This window comes from Alosa sapidissima, chromosome 2 (assembly GCF_018492685.1).
Source record: "Alosa sapidissima isolate fAloSap1 chromosome 2, fAloSap1.pri, whole genome shotgun sequence".
NCBI lineage: Eukaryota > Metazoa > Chordata > Actinopteri > Clupeiformes > Clupeidae > Alosa > Alosa sapidissima.
Genome location: NC_055958.1, coordinates 10941832 through 10954226, shown reverse-complemented (window position 1 = coordinate 10954226; position 12395 = coordinate 10941832). Strand labels below are relative to the sequence as shown.

General features: G+C 40.4%; 1 protein-coding gene across 4 annotated transcripts in view; it reads right to left on the bottom strand.

The window, feature by feature from the left end:
* The window catches only part of akap11 (A kinase (PRKA) anchor protein 11), a 41686-nt gene extending 31117 nt beyond the window's left edge, over positions 1 to 10569 (bottom strand). For 3 of the 4 annotated variants that reach the window (XM_042068986.1, XM_042069013.1, XM_042069033.1), the window contains exon 1: positions 10458 to 10569. The gene's annotated coding sequence lies outside the window, so the exon portion shown is untranslated. The other variant, XM_042068995.1, reaches the window with a different exon arrangement.
* Between the last annotated feature and the right edge of the window lie 1826 nt (positions 10570 to 12395).

Sequence of the window (12395 nt, the reverse complement as noted above, 5' to 3'; positions counted from 1 at the left end):
TGCCTTTAATTTGTTGTGTAAATAAGCTTTGTCCCCTCTGATGGGATATTTTTTGTATCCAATTTGGTGTGTGTGCATGTACATTTGAGACAGAGAGAGGAGGTAGAAATCTCACGTTAGCCTACAAACACAATTCTGCGGCTATTTTTATGGATATAACTTGCGGTCTAGTGATTTTGACCCGACCCCCAAGATTATCTATACATTCTATCCGCACCTGCCCGACCCAGGGGTCACACGCGGGCAGTGTTGGGGAGTAACGGAATACATTTACTGGCGTTACGTATTCAGAATACAAATTATGAGTAACTGTATTCCGTTACAGTTACAATTTAAATAGTTGGTATTTAGAATTACGTTGTTGAAATCAATGGATTACATGACGATACCTCTCTGTTTCATAAGTTTATTCACTCTCTAAATAAATTAAGGCAACTCCATTTCCCAGAAGCTCCTGAAAGCAATCTATGATGAAATTGTTTCCATGTTTAAATCCAAGCCCCGCCGTCTTGCACTAGCCTCACATTGCACCCGTCAAAACGCAGCCAGCGCGCATTATGGACGCGTCATCGCAGAGACCCTGAAATGACACAGCAAATTAGGAGTAAAGAAAGTGGAGGTCCTGTTCCTCACTGATCATGGTTCCTGATGTCTGTTCAAAGGATATTTTCCCAAGTATTAATAGATCAGGCTACTTCGGCCAATCGGTTTCACAGTTTGCTAATCAATAAACAAAGCCTAGTTCACTTGTTGATTTAGACCTACAATAAAAACCATCTCTAAAATAGGCACTGCAAGTTTTTTTATTCTAACTTAAAATAGCTTTATGGCTTATTTTTTTTTCTAATTAGATTTACATTTACGTTTTAAAATTAATTATGGTGCAGCCTCTGAAGAATTATTCTTGCGAGTAGCATATTTTAACGCGCAGTTTTTGATTGTCATTACGCGATTACGTTAATTTTGAGAGCACTGATATAAAGTAGCCTATGTTTACATTTGCACGTCATTTGCGTTCCACCTGTCATATGCGCCCCTCACTTGTAGGCCTACTGGGCTACAATCTCACAGGCACACCTTATTTATAATTTCTGGCTACGCCCTTAAAGTAGGCTAGCCTATTTTTTTGGTTTGTTTTAATTAGCCTAGTCGCCTGCTGTAGTTTTAGTGGTCACCTCGCTATTTTATAGTTGTATCAGGTAGCTTAGTTGACTTCACATTCTCCTATGTGGGCCTAACACTTCAGCCATTTGGAACAGAACAACACACCAGAATAGGCCTATTTAGTAAGCAGGATTTGATGGCCGCATTCCTACACTTATAAAATGCAATTCAATGCGGAAGTAATCCAAGTATTCAGAATACGTTACTCAGATTGAGTAACGGAATACATTACAAAATACATTTTTGGGGAGGTATTCTGTATTCTGTAACGGAATACGTTTTGAAAGTAACCTTCCCAACACTGCATGCAGGTCGCGTGCGGGTCACATGACTGCCCGTCATCACTAATGCACTCGCATGTGATGCTTGTGTCAAATGCATATTATAACTGATGTGTCAGGGCTGTACAGTCATACATGCTACCAAAATATCAGTCGATGTGCGATGGATGATCTAACAACGTAGCACCAGTGCGATACAGTTTTGCGTATGGCAATACAATGCATGCTTGTGAAACTGACAGGGAGGCTACACCAGGAATGTAACTTAGTGTTCCATTCGCGTAGCATCTGCTGCGACAATTATCTTCTAAAAACTATTTTTACGCAATGCGAATGGAGCGCTTCAGTTGTGCTCCTGGTGTAGCCTCCCTCTGAGACACTTGTTTGTTTGTTTTGAAGTGTGTTTAGGCTATGCATCTATGAGAGGGGAATCGATGTAGGCTACTTTGATTTCAACTTGGTAGTTGTAGTCTATGAGAGTAAAATGCGTGTCCACTTGTGTGTAGGCCTAGTATCCAAACAATCCAAATCAAACAGCATCTTGCGAATTATTCCAGCGAATCGAGCAAATTACTATGTTTAGTCCTAAAGCGAATATATCTTCCGGCCAAGCCGAGGTACATTCAGATTAGGCAAGCACCCCGCGTAGTGTTCAAGAATCTTTTACTTTTTTAGAGCGGGAGATGAGTAAATGGGCATTGAACAAATAAAGTTGGCTTACTCAAGCAAGCAGTAAAGCTAATAACCAGATACACCAATTTTGAGTGGAAATATATTTGTATTAAGGGTCATTCCGTGTGAAATCACCCAATTTCAGCGCAATTTGGCAGGTGACCCTCTCCGAAAAAATCTGAAAAAAATCACAGGTGTTTGTAGACCAAATCCATGCATAGATCTTAAATAGTATATCTGTGTAACTAATCGTTGCAAAACTACAGCCCTTTGAAACTTCAAGTCATTTTAAGCATTGTGGTGAACAATCCTTTTTGTTCAACTCCCAGCATTATTGGCTCTTTTGGTATTTCACACACATTAGTGAAACTATGTGAATAGAAGTACATTTTCCTGTTGAATTAAAAAATCCAATCGGATCAGACCTATCTTGTGTACTTTCCCCTCTGGAAAGCTCTGAAAATGGCTATAAATTCATAATGTGAAAAGACATCATCACCTTTGAGGGCTTCTCATTCAAAAAGTATGTGACACAAATTCATCAGATTTTTTCCTACTCATGTATGTATTATAAGGTCCTGTCCATGCATTAACTTTGGTTGTTATAATTTTAATATTTTCAGAGCATTTTTTTAAAATTGGGCTTGATTTTCAAAAAGCCTGTTTTCATCTTCTCATTTCACCACGTGGACAGTTAACAGGTTTAACATTTTTAAAAATTTTACCATATATCATTCTGTATGTGAGGATCATCTGCCCAAAAGTTGGGCTTGTTGCTGAGCTTCTTCATTGAGATAAGATTTTTTTAAAATATTGTCTATAAATCCACTGAATTTGTATTGGATCTGCAGTACCACTTTGCACCACATGTGGTGCTCTTTTAATACAATAGAAGTCAATGGAAGAGTAAGAGAGTCACTTGTTTGCTGCACATATCCAATCTAAACACACAGTTTATGGTTCATAGCAATTTAATAAAAATGCTCTGACAATATGATAATGTTAACAACCAAAGTCAATGCATGGACATGACCTTATAATCCATACATGAGTGGGGAAAAAATCTGATGAATTTGTGTCACATACTTTTTGAATGACAAGCCCTCAAAGGTGGTGATGTTTTTTCACATAATGAATTTATAGCCATTTTCAGAGCTTTGCAGAGGGGGAATTACACAAGATACACCTGATTTGATTGGATTGTTTAATTCAACAGGAAAATGTACTTCTATTCACATAGTTTCACTAATGTGTGTGAAATACCAAAAGAGCCAATAATGTTGGAAGTTGAACAAAAAGGATTGTTCACCACGATGCTTAAAATGACTTGAAACTTCAAAGGGCTGTAGTTTTGGAACCATTAGTGATACAGATATACTATTTAAGATTTATGCATAGGTTTGGTCTACAAACACCTGTGATTATTTTCAGATTTTTTGGGAGAGGGTGACCTGCCAGCCACTGGGTGATTTGACACGGAATAACCCTTAATATATTTTGTCAAGTAAGTTTTAAACTGCTGCAACAAAATTCCCTGATATTCCATGACTTTGCACAAAAAATGATAAAATTCCCTGACTTTCCATGTCTGGAATAGACTTTCCAAAATGCCATGATATTCCAGAAATTCCATGACCCGTGGGAACCCTGAAATTGAAAAAGGAATGTCTAGCGGGAGTATGGGCCTGTGAAAGGTTCGAGAAATACCTGGTAGGCATGGAGAAATTCAGACTGATCACAGACAATAAGTCACTGGTGTCACTGATAAATAGTAAAGGTGCAGTACCAGTGAGGTGTCAAAGACTCTTGATGCAGCTCATGCGATTTAACGCAAAAGCTGAATATGCACTGGGAAAGGCACTGGTCATCGCAGCCCCATCAAGAACAGAGACAACACAACAGAGGCAATCATCGCTTGCCATGTGAATGCAGTGGCTCACAACTGACCGATTTCACAACACAAGCTGGACATGAATCAGGACAGCCACACAAGAGTATGAGCTGCTCCAAAAAGTTCAGAAGCTGATCAGAGATGGATGGCCCATGTGAGTAGACATATCACAGACAGTGTGAGAGAATATTGCACAACGAAAGACTCTGTCGGTGTGTGAAGGCCTCATCGCAATATGTTGTTGCATCATAATTCCACAATCCATGAGACAAGAAATATTAGACCGCATACATGAGGGACACCAAAGCATGTCAAAATGCAGGAAACGTGCACATGAAACAGTGTGGTGGCCAAGAATATCAGTGGATATCAAGCACAAAGTTGACACATGCCGCTTCTGCCAGACTAACAGGCGCACGCAGGGAAAAGAGCTGTTACAATCAACTCCTCTGCCGGAGAGACCTTGGTAAAAGATAGCCACTGACATCTGTGAGTATAAAGGAAAACAATTCGCGTTACCTAGAAATCTTACATTTAACATCAACCACAACAGACCAGGTTGTGAGGTCAATGAAAGTTACATTTGCGAGATTTGGCATCCCTGAACAGATAGTCAGTGGCAACGGACCCCAATACACTAGTGAGGCTTGGAAAGACTTTTGCAGACAGTATGACATAGAACATACATCCAGCCCGCACAACCCACAAGGAAATGCGCACGTGGAGCGTGCTATCCAGACAGCCAAACGCATTCTCAAGCAGGAAGATCCGTTATTGGCTCTAATGTGCTACATCACCACACTCACAAGCTCCACTGGAGTGAGCCCTGCAGAAATGCTCGTGGGTCGCAAGATCCGAACAACACTGCTGTCGCTCCAAAGGAACCTGGTTCCAAAGTGGCCAGACCAAGACATCATTCGGCGCAGAGACGAGAAAGCAAAACAACAACAGGCGTTCTACTTCAATAAGAGACATGGAGTGAAGGACTTACCGCTTTGACTGCCAGGGGATCAGGTCCTATCAAAACTGGACGAGGAAAAGGCATGGAAAGGGCCAGCAGTGGTCATTCAAGACAGCTGCACACCACGCTCCTACTTGGTGAAGTCACCAAGGTGAGGAGAGGCGAGAAAGAATAGGCGACATCTACAACTGGTACCACGGGGAGCAGAAAAGGAGAACACAGACACTGTCCAAACAGTCAAAGAGCCAACAGAAGAAACACCACAAGGCCTTGATCAAGGACTGAGTGACAATAATAAAGGGCCAACAGTAACACCAGAAGGACTGACAGTGACCAGGTTTTGTAAACCTGTGGTAAGGATAAACATTTAGTGTAAGAAGGTTGAATTCAGTTCAGTTTGTGTTAAAGAGTCAGTAAAAAAAATTTGGAAGTAGTCATAAATGTCAGGGCTCTAGAATGTGACCAAAATTTTTAAGGGTGCGACTAAAATTTTCCCTGGGTCGCACTGGTGCACCTAACGTCATAAGGTTAAGCTCCTAGACTTTCCTCACATCCGTTTTCCACAAACTAAGCATTTATCTCCTTTGACTAGTGGTGCATAGTGCACCAATACTACAAAATTATCACAATACCCTGAAATTAGAAACGTCACAATACCTAATTTTATTAGCAGGGCTCCAGACTAACTTTTTGCACTGGTTGCACTGGTGCGCCTAACTTTTTTTCTTAGGCGCACCAGCACAAAAGTTAGGTGCACCCAAATTTTCAACCACATCGCATTTAACACCGCAGCAGGTTCACGTTTTTTCCTTAATTACTGTCCTATATAGGTTGTCCTATGACTTATGATTTACAATTCTACAAGAAAAGTAACTTAATGAAGTGTTGGTGCTTTAAGTGCTTCACTGAGCTGAAATTTAAACTTAAAACATCTCAAGATGAATTAAATAAAAATAACAGTGAGTAAATTAACAGTTCACGTCTTTTGAGGACTTCAAACTGCACATCTCATGGCTCAATGTCTTACATAGTATCCTTCATGATCTTTAGGCCTTGGCTAAACCAGCTCGCCATGCTAGCATCTTCCATAGAAATGTATTTGAGCACAATTTAAAGAGATGTTCCAAGTAGCCTGGGGGATTTTTATGTGATTTTGCAATGATGATTGCAATAATCATTTGACAGCCCCACAATGCAATTAACTTTTTAATTTTAGTATTTTAAAATTTTCAATAAGAACATCACTATGGTTAATGCAGTAACAAAATGGTAGGCCTATTATTATAGGCTATTGCAATGACTTGCCATGCTCGATCTAAATGTGTCCATTCAATTCACCGTACACAATGACCACAGTTATACATGCAGGGAATATTCGGGCTTTAAATGTAGCAGCGATATTCGGTTTGCGCCAAATACCGGATTAAATTGATTGATGCCATCAGAATGGGTTTACACAACTCGCGCGCAAAACGAATATTGCTGTTGAAAACCGGGTTACTCCCTGCATGTAACTGCGGTCAATGACGCACTCCTTTTCGGTGATATCTGTATCTCTGTTGTTCGGGAAGGCCTTGTATGCATTGTTTGCAATTTTAAGACGTCTTTTAATCTGCAATGACTCCTATAAATTTGGCGCAAGTGCCATTCCTGTACGTCGGGTCTATTTTTCTGGTGAATAATTATTTCGGACTGAACTTGGTGAAGGAAGTTAGTTTCACTAGGCCTATCGTAGGCAACGATAAACTTGATCATCATCTCGGGCTCGTCTGATCGGTTTGCTGCTGCCAGCTGCCGAAAGGCAGTGGGGAGAGGGGACATTTATCTCGACCTATGTGACCACACTGTAATGCAACTACATCCACTCTGTTTATCTGACGGGTCTCTGACCTCTCTCCCTCTCTCTCTGCAGCACACGCATTTTCAAATTTACACACAGGCACTGGGCCACGGCCAATCAGAGGGGAGGTCCCGCCCTTCACTATCTGATTTGTTTAAATCACGATATTGGCCAAATATGTGTCTGCTATTGAACCAAAGGTAAAGTTTCAATGCAGACACTTTTTCCTCTCTCGAATAGCTGGTCGCACCGTGCGACCTCCGATTTTTTTTTTTTTTGTCGCACTTTTGAAAAATTAGGTCGCATATGCGACCAAATTGGTCGCACTCTGGAGCCCTGATTAGGATTGATATATCCTACTTTTAAGAATGACAGTCGGTGCTCTTCCCGTAGCCTTCTTTTCTCCTCACACGCACGCAGCTTTGAACCTGCAGCTGTCGTGATCCAAGCGAGTAGCGATGTTGATTTGCTGACTTGCACTCAAGTTTGTGTGGCTAACCTACCTAGGCTATGGAATTTAGTTCATTTAGGCCTACTGTTGAGTTTTCCGAAATAAGCTACACAACCTATTGGCAAACTTTTACATCTTGAGAAAGTTCCTTCTATGTAACTGTTAGCTCACGCGTCATGTCTATCATTAATGTAGTGAATGTATTGATGATTTCAACAAAATCATAGAAATTCACATTGCAAGACACTTCTCTTCTATGATCCCATAAATATTTTCTTTGACTTGTAAGTTTTTTGAACATTTATGTTATCAAATGACATAGAAAACAATGAATTGCATCCATATATCCTTGGATGATGCGCAACTACTGTATTTTCCTCTAGCCTAAAACCGTGAGAATGAAAGCTAATTACTTTGACGTTCTTCTTAAAGTGACAGGCACTCAATTAGACCTAAGCTTACACACCACCACTGTAATAACACTGAAGACAACTGTAATTAATTGAAAAAAATCAATATGAAGTATTCAAATGACTAGCTTTGCTATTAGTAATTATGCAGATCATACATTATTAACAAAACATATGAAGTTTATGAATTCCAAAATATGAAATAGAAACATATGACAAGCCATCATTTTCCATGTGTGTGGAGGTTCGAGCAGAGACTAGGATCACAACTGATGTGAATGATCACAGTATTCAATATTACTGATGTCGTCAAGGTGGTGGAGGCCCCAAATCAAATCAGTACTGTCATTCCTGGTCCATGCTCTGACAACAACTCAGATACGGAATGTATATGGAGAGTGATAAAAAGGGGACCTTGAAATTGTGACGTTAAAGGTGCCGCAATGAAAAAATTGGGTGCACCTAAATTTTGTGCTGGTGCACCTAAATAAAAGAGTTAGGTGCACCAGTGCAACCAATTCAAAAAGTTAGTCTGGATCCCTGAATGTAATAAATAAGAAGGGAAACAGTTATTTACACTCAGCAGTTTACAAGATGGAAAATTATTGTTTAGGATAATGTTGTTATATCCCCATTTGTTCCAAGGACATGGATAATTTGAGGGGGAGATGTCAAGACATTCTTATGTTAATTAGGTGTACATCTCAGTGACCAATCAGTAAATGTATGGTGTATCCTACAACGTGTTTGCAGCGAGATAATAAAGAGACTCAAGTTGAAAGCAAATAAACTGTATTCACCAGCAGTATTATTTGACACACCACACACGGTTTTATAAATCAGAATATTTTTGTGCGTATGCAGATTGCAAGGTTTGGGCATATGCAATGTTTTAGGACAGAATTTACAGAATTTTATAAATGAGGCCCCAGGTCAAGAGAATGTAGTGGAAGACCTGTTGTCACCCTCCACATTGTCTCTGGTTAAATGTAACGTTTTAACACTCTGTAAAGCACCATTTATGTGTAATGTTTTGGCGCTCTATAAGTTAAATTAAATTGAAAATTGGTGATGGACCCCTGACCTACATTTGATCCAGCTACTCCAGCTTGTCCTGCTACTCGACTATCTACTTGAGAGGACAGTGTCACTCCAGGAGCTACAGCTAGCCTTCAGCTAGGACTCAAGTGCTGTCACAGCGTTGCAGTTTCATCCACTTCAGGTGGCCCCTAGCCTCTAGAATTTCAGACAGCCCGATGCTCTACAACAGTGGTTTTCAAAGTGGGAGCCGGGGCCCCATAGGGGGCCGCAGCAAGTTGGAAGGAAAAATAAAAGCAAAATATACCTATTACTATGAGGGTTGTTCTACAATACCATTATAGTAATTTGTTGCATATCTGAACATTTTCCATGATAATGACAGGGAATAATAGTAGAGTGATAGCTCTCAGCAGAAAGCCCCAAATGCAATTTTTACACACTGTATGCTCCATTGCGAAGTGCTTGTGTCTAAAATAATTATTAAGATTAGCTTTATTTATTTTTACATTTGCCGTAGTATTGTCGATGGGTTTAATAACACATCAAGGGGGTCCTTAGCCAGAACCTAGTGGTATTTGGGGGGCCTTGTCGTGGAAAAGTTTGGGAACCCCTACTCTACAACAGCCTGTCTCTACAACATTAGCATTTTTACGACATCCCTGTGTGGTGTATTGAGCTGATGATGCTCTTCCAGTCGGCGTGGTTTTTCACATGTGTTGAATAACCAGCAATACATTTCCCTATCACACAGACACAACACTCGGACCTATGTTCGACCCACCTCTCGGCCTGGGTCGTGAAGCCAAGCCAGAAAATCCGGGTTAATCTTCAAATCAAGCATTAACTTGGTTCGAAAGGGGTTTAAAACGCTATGGGACAAATAGGCTACATTGCGATGAATCACAGATTCGAATAACAAAATAAAATTAAAAGAAGCACCACAACGTTATGTAGGCCAGGTTACCATCATGGTCCATACATATTGACCGTGCCATATCGCTGCACTGTGGCAACGATGAATAAATGCATAGGCCTACTTCACAGTCTCCCTACCAACCTGTTACGTTAACGTTACATGTACCGGTTCTAGGATACATGATTGGCATCACTGACAACAATGAGCACGATTTCCCATCGCTCCGAACTGTACACAAATGTAACTTTGCGACGTAGATCTACGTTCATTCTAAACTATGCAGATATTTAGTGCGGCCTAGCAGCTGTCAGTTCTTAATGGCCTACTATAATTCTGAGGGTATAACGTTATCCTGAAGCCAATGCAACCTACCACACCAACTCCATCCAATGCACTTCTGGTCAGCGTTGGCCTTTTTGTCAACCGGGACAGCTGGAGATGACCAGGCTAGCTTTACCGTGGTGATGAGTTGTTTTGTCCAATGTTTACGATTCTCAGAGTGAGAATATTAAGGTCACTGTTAAGTCCCCCAAAATCCACAGTCAAAAAACGTTCCACACTGTAAAGCTTAATATAATTTCGTTTCGTCCGTTTGGTGGGTTTCGCTGCACTCTGCCCGTAAGCCGCTGCAGTTAACATTAACGTTAACGTTACCAGACGTTACCTAACCAGCCGACGTTAATGGAAGCTGCTGTTAGCTATTTCTAGCTAGCTGGCTAACGTACATTCCCTCTTGTAGATTGGCCTAACGTCCACAACAAAAGCGAGATATGTTTCAATTATTCGTGTAGTAAGAGACAATGCACAGCCAGTTGACCAGTCATTCTTACCGTAAACTGACAGACAGTGTTGCTTGCTTGGCCCCCGTGTCTGATCATTTCATCAAAACAAGACACATAGACTAAAGCAATCGAGTCATCGCAGTATGATGTTCATTGGGTTGAGACATGGGGTTGAGACCATAGACATAATATACATAGACGCCGCATTGGCTGCTGGAAACAAGACATGCGGCCGCCATCTTGGACCGGTCATACTCCTCGTTGCGTTGCAGCAGAAGACACAAGATGACAGCACTGTGCAGCATTTTCCTTCTCAAATCGGCGGACCATACTCGGGGGATTTACTTTTCACAAGTAAGATTTAACATAACCGTACTATTGGTTGTATTTTGTGAATAGAATATTACCAGAGAGCTGAGAAGGAGCAATCTTTGATATTACTGTATGAAAATCGTAGCCATCTAGCTAGGCTATGTTTACTCGGTGTTCACCCGGCTATGAACTGAGACTTGATAAGTCATTCCATAACACTGACTTAGATTACAACTGACACAAGAAGGCTATTGTAGAAATAAATCATACTAGATTTGGCCGGAGAATTTTACACAAGTGGCACAGACTAGCCTATTGGGCAATCGCTAGCTGCTACTTGTAGCCTAAGTGTGTTGGTGGTAGCCTCACTATTTCCTGAATAAAGTAACTTTTCAATAGCTCAACTTCTTTATTTATCAAGTAGCTTAGCCAGACAAGCTACACTTTTCTTGTCATGTGAAATTAGCACAATTTAAAGTAGCTTCCTATGTAGTGAACTAGCCTACTGCTGTGTTTGTGTTAGGCTACTAATACATTTGACTGGGTGGTAGTTTTGTGTAGTGTTTTATTCATGGCAGAGTAACTGATAGTTTAGCTCACTAAAATTTCGAAGTAGCTTGCCCAACACTGTATTATTCACATGTCATTTACCCTAACAAGAATAAGATGCCTCTCAAATTCCTTTTCATTCATTTATGTATTATTTTGTATCTCTCCAGAACAACTGCCTTGTTCAAGAAGACTGTGAATGAACTGAACGGTCTCCTCACACCCCTGGAACTGAGGAAGGTGCAGCTCTTCATTGCAGTACTGCAGGGCATCTGCTACACTGTGACTGAATGTTTGATTTATGAGCTCCACCTTCATCACCTGCATTCGCCACTCTGTGTCCCATTTTCCCATCGTCTGGTTGACTCAGTCCTCTTTTATGGAGTTTACCCAGTTTACTATGCCATCTTATTTGCCCACCTGCTGTCTGAAGCACTTTTGTTCTCAGCCAAAGTGTACCCAAGCAATTTTAGCAAGGTGGGAACATACAAAATGACATGCACCAGTTGTCGAAATCATAGAACCAACTGCATGACGGTAACTCTGTCTCACTGGAACCTTTCTGTGAACTGTAAATAACAGATGCTGTTGATGAACCCATTGACACTGTACAAGTGACAAGTCACCTTTTTGTCTTGAATTGATGAACTGTTACACTTACTATGCCAAACCAATGTCTGATTTTTAAGGATCAGAAACAAACCTACAAACTTGCACTTTACAATATTTATGGAACTTGTCTAACAAATGCTGTTGATATTGAACCCAGTTACTCCATTTCCTTTATGCCACACCAATGTCTGTTCATCACTTTATTTTTGATGGCACTGAACTGAAAATGTTAATGGGTTTTTTTCTGTAAATTTAACTCATTAAAACTTGTATCAAACCAGTTTTTGTCTATGCTGTCAAACGTGGATTAGTTATGTTCCCAGTTTTTATATTGGATGTCATCACTTTATAATATATCATATATCAGAATATTCTATTACTGTTAAGCCCACTATGAATATACACACAACCATGTTTCCTGTATCATACAGCTTTTCTACTGGGAGGTTTACAACTTATTCTGAGTCAATTTACCCAAGTTTGTCACTAAACCACATAGGCCTACTTGGAATA